This window comes from Oreochromis aureus, linkage group 19 (genome assembly GCF_013358895.1).
Source record: "Oreochromis aureus strain Israel breed Guangdong linkage group 19, ZZ_aureus, whole genome shotgun sequence".
Classification (NCBI taxonomy): domain Eukaryota; kingdom Metazoa; phylum Chordata; class Actinopteri; order Cichliformes; family Cichlidae; genus Oreochromis; species Oreochromis aureus.
Genome location: NC_052960.1, coordinates 19,610,139 through 19,618,371, shown reverse-complemented (window position 1 = coordinate 19,618,371; position 8,233 = coordinate 19,610,139).

Below are 8,233 nucleotides of genomic sequence, written 5' to 3'. Positions count from 1 at the left end.
AGTGCACTAATAGTAAAGTGAATTAAAGCAACTTTTAGTTTCGAGCATGTTTTTTATACTGTTGTGCAAAATGAGCTACCCCTCATTTCCTTATGTTTTGGTTCCAAGGAGCCAGACTCTTGTTACTCTTTTTAATCAGTTTTTACTAATAGTTCTCCAGGCTTTCGAAAGTTTTTCTTTGTACTTTCTTTGTCTGCTTTTTCTCTCATTTCAATTCAGTCCTTATACCTGACCATTTCCAGATAATTTTTTTTTTATTAAGCCACTTTACACTGACCTGTGAATCATTCAAGACTCAAAAAAGGCACCTAACTAAAGGGATGAACCAGTTCTGTGTCAACACATAAGAGAACACAAAGAACCAATTTTACATTGTATCTTAATTGTATTTATTGCTAGAGGCCTGTTGGCAAAAAAAAACAAACACACTATTTGTTTCTATATTTTTAGTTGAATCGATAAAAAAATGACAAAGATAACAGTTTTACAGGCATAAAACAGTATTTTTGCACCATGAAGGTGATTCCCAAAAGAGTTAGCTAAAACGTGATGTGCAGTTTATTCTTAAAAATTTGAGGAAACTGAGCAAGTGAAGGACAAAATAGGCAGATGAACAGTAACTGAAAGTCATGTCTTTATGAATCTATAAAAATTGGACCTTCAGTTTCTCCATCTGCTCACTGAAGCCTCATCAGAAATGGCCTCAGTGAAAGGATGGTTTTCAAGAAGCTATTCTTAAGATAAGATAAGATAAGATAAGATAAGATAAGATAAGATAAGATAACCTTTATTAGTCCCACATGTGGGAAATTTGTTTTGTCACAGCAGGAAGTGGACAGTGCAAAAGTTATATAGCAAAATTAGAATACAATAAGAATAAAATACTGTACACAACTGTAAAGAATAGAATAAAATAAAATACTATATACAGTAGAATAAATAGAATAAAATATACAATAGGATGAAAATAGAATGCAAATGCTTTATACAACTGAGTAAAAATACAACTTTGTCAGAAAGAGTATTGCACTTAGTGTTATTGCACATGTGTGGATGTGTGTGTTTGATCAGTTGAAGTCTTTGTTGTGGAGTCTGACAGCAGTGGGGAGGAAAGACCTGCGAAATCTCTCCGTCCCACACCGTGGGTGCCGCAGTCTCCCACTGAAGGAGCTGCTCAGTGCTGTCACAGTCTCCTGCATGGGGTGGGAGATGTTGTCCAACAGGGATGACAGCTTAGCCGCCATTCTCCTGTCACTCACCACCTCCACTGGGTCCAGAGGGCATCCTAGAACAGAGCTGGCCCTTCTGATCAGCCTGTTCAGTCTCTTCCTGTCCCTGGCAGAGATGCTGCCACCCCAGCAGACCACACCGTAAAAGATGGCTGAGGCCACCACAGAGTCATAGAAGGTCTTCAGGAGTGGGCCCTCCACTCCAAACGACCTGAGTCTCCGCAGCAGGTACAGCCTGCTCTGCCCTTTCCTGTAGAGGGCGTCTGAATTATGAGTCCAGTCCAGTTTGTTGTTCAGATGAACACCAAGGTACCCGTAGCTGTCCACAGCCTCAATGTCCATACCTTGGATGTTCAGTGGTTGCGGTGGAGGATGTTTGTGCCTGCGGAAGTCTACCACCAGCTCCTTGGTTTTACTAGTGTTGATCTGGAGGTAGTTCAACTGGCACCAGTCCACAAAGTCTTGAGTCAGTCCTCTGTACTCCTTGTCGTCCCCATCAGTGATGAGGCCGACTATTGCAGAGTCATCAGAGAACTTCTGCAGGAAGCAGAAGTTGTGGGAGAAGTCTGCAGTGTAGATGGTGAAGAGGAACGGAGCCAGAACCGTTCCCTGTGGGGCCCCCGTACTGCAGATGACCCTGTCCGACACACAGCCCTGAGTCCTCACATACTGTGGTCGGTGAGGTGGTCCAAAATCCAGGTAGTGAGGTGATGGTCCACTCCTGAGTTCTCCAGCTTGTCCTTCAGGACCTTGGGAAGAATAGTGTTGAAGGCACTGGAGAAAGGAAGGAAGGAAGGAGAAAGTGAGGTCAGTATGCACAGAGGAGCTCAGGAGAGAGTTACAACAGAGAGGGTCTAGAGGTTCTGTTTTGGTTTGGGGCTGCATTTCAGCCATGCTGGCACAATCAATGGAATTATAAATGCAGAAAAGTGCCATCTGATTTGCAACAGCTTCGTTTCTCAGCATGACAATGATCCCAGTGATCCTCTGCTTATATTAACACCAGTGTAGAGGTTGTTGGTTCACTTATATATCAAAGCATATTATTTTTGAACATAATCCTGTCTCAAAGTTGTCAAGTCTGCACGTCTGCTCCCAAATAAAAAAAATTCTGCTCTCTCCATTCCATTAAAAGATCATGTCATCAGTGTCTTGCAAAACCAATTAACCTCCATAAGGAGAGCTGGCCATCGAGAATTTAATCAAATACTGCCAATTAATGGACATCTTGTGGCAGGAGCTGTCTGTTAATACCAGAACAGCTGAAAACTGGGCAATAACACAGTAACAGGAAGCCTGGTTTCAATAGCTTTCATTAGTGATTTTCTTCTTGTTCCTCCATAGATTTAGAAAATCCATTTTTATGATGATCTCATCATTTCGGTGTCATTATCTGAAAATATCTTCATTAGCACATTCAGTGGCAGGTTCAAGAGTGCAAGAATATAAACTCTTTGATTCTCTGGGGTTCTGTTAATATAACACTACATGTTCATAGTTGACTATATCAGCCATATTACAATGCTGTGTCAGCACTGCCTATAGATTCACTGTATGGTCAATCTATAAAGTCCTCTGTCCTCATGCACATGGAGCTGTTAGGAATTGTGTTGCAAAGGGAGAAATTAAAGGGCCAAGAAAATGGGAATCTATAAACGTATTATACCCTGTTGTTAATGGAAATGTCATCAGCAGAAATCTCACAGCTCTACTGAGTGATGAGCCAATTTCCCAGAGTCTTTCTAAACCGCTCGCATGTAAAATGGCTGGAAATGACCAGGATTAACTATGTACAGTAGCACCAGTTTGCCACCAAAAACAAAACGACCAAATTTTCCAACCAATTAAATTTAAAGGCCTTTTATCCCAGTTTTGAATGGACTACAATAAAAAAGGGAAGTCTGGAATGAAAGTGGAGCGCTTCTCTTGAAGGATGGATAATGACACATAAACATTTACTGTGTTTGGTCACTCCCTGCTGGTCACTCGCCTTCTCTGCCCTTCCATAACAACCCCTTATTCCAGATGAAGTGGGGAGTGTTTCTCTGGAGCTGCCTGCATCAGTGGTTGATTGACCGTGACACTGAGCTCCTCTTGTGGCAGAGGATAAGATAAATCACACACGAGGAGCTCACCACATTAAAGTTTCCTCAGCGCTATATTAAAACAGGATTAAAACTGTTGATGTTCCTTTTGTTATGCAAAAAAAAGTTCAAATACACATTAAAAATTTTGCAAAGGTTTTGCATGGACTTTTTTTACTGCCTGGCCAACTTTCATAAATCTAAGTGGAGAAGTGGAACAAAAACAACCCATTAATTTTTTGCATATTGGGATCATAAATCAGCCCTCTCCAAGGGCCTTTTTAGTTCCTTCGCAACCGACTTTATATAATATGCAAAAAGAAAATGATCCTTCAATAAGGATGTTCATAATGTAGTATCACACACAAGTTTTGGTTTCACTATTAAGTCATTCTTTCTGACTCAGTTTCTAATAGAGAAAACTGAACACAGTACAGCCATCACCACTCTGTAGTATCCCTATTAGGTTCCCAGATTCATATTTAGACTCCTGTCTGTGCTCAAGTGCTCTTCTCATATGTCTCATATTGAGAAAATTGTTAGATTAAAGTGTTGCTATGAAAGCCTCCCAGACCTCACCATTATTTTTTCCCCTTAAGAGGAGAAAACATCTATTTGCAAGCACTTGATGGACTAAGCCACACCTGCATGATTATGCAGGAAGAAAGAGGGAACATGGGACACTGATAAATGATTAAATGGCAAGCAGAAACAAAACCAGCGAGGCTGCAGGTGACTTGTTAACACAGGTGGCAGGTAGTCTGTTTTAAATTCCTCACAGACATGAACCCATTGACCTGTTTCACTACACCACAAAACCTTTGAAAGGATTGCTACCATTACGCTCATGTCAGCTGATGCAGAGTAAGTGTGGCATTTACATCCTAAAATAAGTCCATGAGTCCACCATCACAGTATTTTTAACTGCATCTTAGCTGATTTGCATCTGTAGCATGCACAGCGCAGCTCTGAATTGTGCTGGTGTAGCTAACAGAAAAACAAAATGCTTAAAATGCTTTAAGTGCTTGTTGGTTGAGACACTTTAAACAGTATGACTAAAGCTATGTTAATGAAGTATGGCAGAGATCCCATGATTGTCTGCATCATCGTATCCCAGATAAAATGAGTAAGCTGTGAGTGTCGTTACCCCTGTCTCATCCTCTGACATCATGTTTTGTAAGCATTTAAGAGAGAGCTGAGACAAAAGCTAACAGAGAAAAAGAGGAGACAGCTTTGAGGAAAGCCACGTTCCTATATGTGATAAATCAAGAGGCCTTATTAGACCGAACAAGTGGGAGTCGCCGACATCTCAGACAGCCAGCAGTCACATCATAGCTGTTGTCACATGTGAATTGCAGTGTCACTTTAATTTATTAAGAAGTCAATGTAGTCTTCTGTCGTTGGCTGTTGTCAGTAATTTACCTCCCACACAGACAAAACAAACCTTCACTTTTTCTTTTTGCAGACAGATGCTGTGGGCTGTGAATAAGCAAGGAGGGCCAGGAGACATGTGTGCCTTCAGATGATTGCACACATGTCTCCTGGCCCAGATTTTTGTTTTCTATCTTGACTGGTGTTGTAAAAAGATAGATGAATAAAGACATCACTCTAATACTTGAACGTTCTTTGTTTGTGTCAAAATATCAGAGACGGACAGCAGGGATCACTCACACTGTAAAAATATATGTAGATTTGAGCAGATTTGGTCACCCTTTTCTGCAAAGCTTCATCACAGCATGTGTGCCGAGTATGTGAGGTTGCTTTACATCTGTGGATTGTCCACTAGGGGTTGCAAGAGTAGAGCAAAAGATAATGAGCTCACCAGAGATGCCATATAAGGCATTCCTTTTAATCAAGAATGTTTAATGAAGTGATTTTAATACACTGTGACAGAGATGAGTCATTACAAACCCAGTTAAGTGGTTCCTTTCATTAAGATTTTAAGATAAGCTCTATCTTATTAGTCTTGACTGAATGTGTAACATGTGTGACTTTTTCAGAGTAACCAGTTATGATCGTTTAGGCGATAATGTCGCAGCCATAGTTCCTAGTTTTCTTCTCCTAAATGAATGTTGCCCTTTGTTGCAAGGCACAGTTGGAGCGAGACCTGATCGAAAAGAAATCTGTGTTAAATGATGTATAGATGTGTCAGAATCTTAGCAGGGGGATTTGCGCTACTTTGTTTACCTGGACAGTGTTTGTCAGTAAAAGTCACTGGGTCAGATAATTGAGTAAAAAGAGACAGATGGTGGCAGCGTTTACTGCTGATTACATGGAGGTCATAAACTGCCTTTCAGTAGCTGGGGGTGTCAGGACCAAGCCTATTAAACTGCCAGAGCCTGAGTCTTTGAGGGATGCTGGTGAACCTTTGGAGAAGTGGATGGGTTTAAACAGACCACGGGAATCAAGAACAGAGCATAATATTTATATCTTTAAAAAGGGATGCAAGGTTTCATATCGCATGTGGTGTTTTGTGCAAGCTTGCAGTCCTGCAGGATATCTTGGTGGCCTCGTGTCAAGAAGAATACTTAGTCTTGGCTTCACATCTTTGGACTTGGCATACCGTAGCTTGGGATGTAGCTGCTGTCACTCATACAGAGGAAAATATTCCATATCAGAGACCTCTAGGCTATAGCAAAATTGCATAGAGTAGCTGTATGTGCACAATGCAAGAAATATAAATAGTATATGCTGATGTAGGGTCATGCGCAGTGTTGAGAAATGACGGGAGGACACAAGAGCAGCAATGTTCCTCTGCAAACCTGCTGGACAAAGCAAAATGTATTAATCTAACAAATACTTTATTTAATAGTGAAAGATTTTCTCATTATAGTAAGTCGTGCAGAGAAAAGTTCAAGTATGCATGAGGCGGAGAAGCTAAGACTGCATAGGTTTCCAATATTAAAGTAAAGGATGCATTGATTTTAATCTGCTGATAATTAACAGTAAAGTTCATCATTTCATACCAAATTGCACACTTGTGTACTGAGGGAGAGCGGTGATATATAAACCAGTCCAACCTGCAAAACACTGCAAATGTGCATTACACAAACCATTAACACTAATTTAATATACCAAAGTTTACTGCTCTGCAATAACCTGCTGAAGTTAAATTTATATCTGTGAATGACAGTTTCATTCCACTCTGCAGTCTGCTGAAGGGTCTGCTCGCTATCTCTTTACATTAGTGTGGTGTATTGGTGTCCCTGGGCAGTGGGGGCTGTGTTTGCTGATCATACTGATGTATATGTCTACCAACTCCACAGGACAGGCAATCAATATTCCAATAACAGGTAGATTTCCATTCTCACCCTGCAGACCAGTGACCATCAATCAATATCTATGTCAAAACAATTGCCAGGATATATACAAAAAGTTGTTTGGAGCAGGATGTAAATTAAAGATCTGTGTTTCTGCGTTGGGAGCGAGTCAAAAGAGTTAATTGTCCAACAGCATTCCAGCCAACATGCAAAATGCAAGACAGCAGTTGTACAGACATCACATGCATGGTATTTAGAAGTGTGAGTTTTTTATGATGTCAACTTTGCATATCAGTTTTATGGTGATTAATATTTTATAACTACTGTTTTTGTGACGTATTTGCAAGAGCGTCAACTGTTCAAATATTGTTTCTCTCATCAATTGATTTCAGTGTAGTGGGCATTACCCAGGCTGAGAGCTTCCAGATCATTTAACGATGATGGAGTTTTTTCATGGTTAGAAAAACACAGTATTTTTGTAAGGGTTGTACTCTATGTTTTGGGTGGGCTTCCAGTTGCATAGTTGCCCCAATAGATAAAGATCCAGTCCCTTCACTGTTCAGTGTGTCGCTTCAGTTTGGCTGGCCTGCAGTTTTGAAATGGAGATCCACACTCTCTGCCAGTGGCCTTCCAACTCAGTCATATCAGAAGCTTTGCTTACTGTCTAACTGCATTATGGCTGTGCAGCAGGATAGTAGAGCAAGCACAATTACTTGTCTGTTTTATCCAGGTCTCTGGGCAAGAAGGAGATAAGTTGGCCTGCATCAGCATAATGTCACCTCACAGCTTATAGATAAATTTGCACTGTTCACAGTTCGACACCTGACCCGAAGTGCGAGTTTAATGCCTTTTCATCTCCCATTCCCCAGCTTTACTAACCATTAAAATCCCATCTTGCTTAGCAAGGTGCATTGGACACTAATGGAGACTGACTCTGCCCATTTGCTTTGTTTTACACCATTCATTTCCTCCTCCTGCCAAGCTTATGACCAAATGGACTGACAGTAGGCATGCTGCTCTCAGCGTCATGATCCAGCAATCAAGATATGGCCATATCTCACATCTCTACATCCTGTCCGTTCCTGTTGGCACAGGTTTGCCTCGGATTAGTGTTGAGTGTTAAGGTAAGTGAGCAAACATCCGCAGGAGGCGCTCCTCCTGAATAAATATTTGTTGTCCTTGTTTGGATAGTGAGTGTTTTCTCTTATCCTGTGTTTTCCTCTGCGGTTTTCTTTACGTTCCAGAATTTTGCTTGGTTGCACTGTATTCCAAAAACATGCTAACACAGCATTTGGTGCATAATTCTTATGTATGTCTCATTTATAAATCATGAGCAGGGCAGTAACAATCAGAATTTCCTCATACTGTTAATATGCATAATGAATTTCCTCATAATGTTAATATGCATAATGTACTGCACACAGCACAGTATCAGAGAAAAAAGGGGTTTTCACAAATGTGAATGGAATTGTATGCAATATTTAGAGCTGTAGTAGATAATATACATGTGCCACTATGTTTGCTTTTCATCATCAAAACATAAACCTTTGCAGTTTCCCTGTTCAAGGATTGGAGAGAGACTCAATGTGCTCAGCAGACTCTGGAGGAGCTACTGTACATGTTTAGAGCAGGGATTGGCTGAGAGCGCTGTCACTCAAAC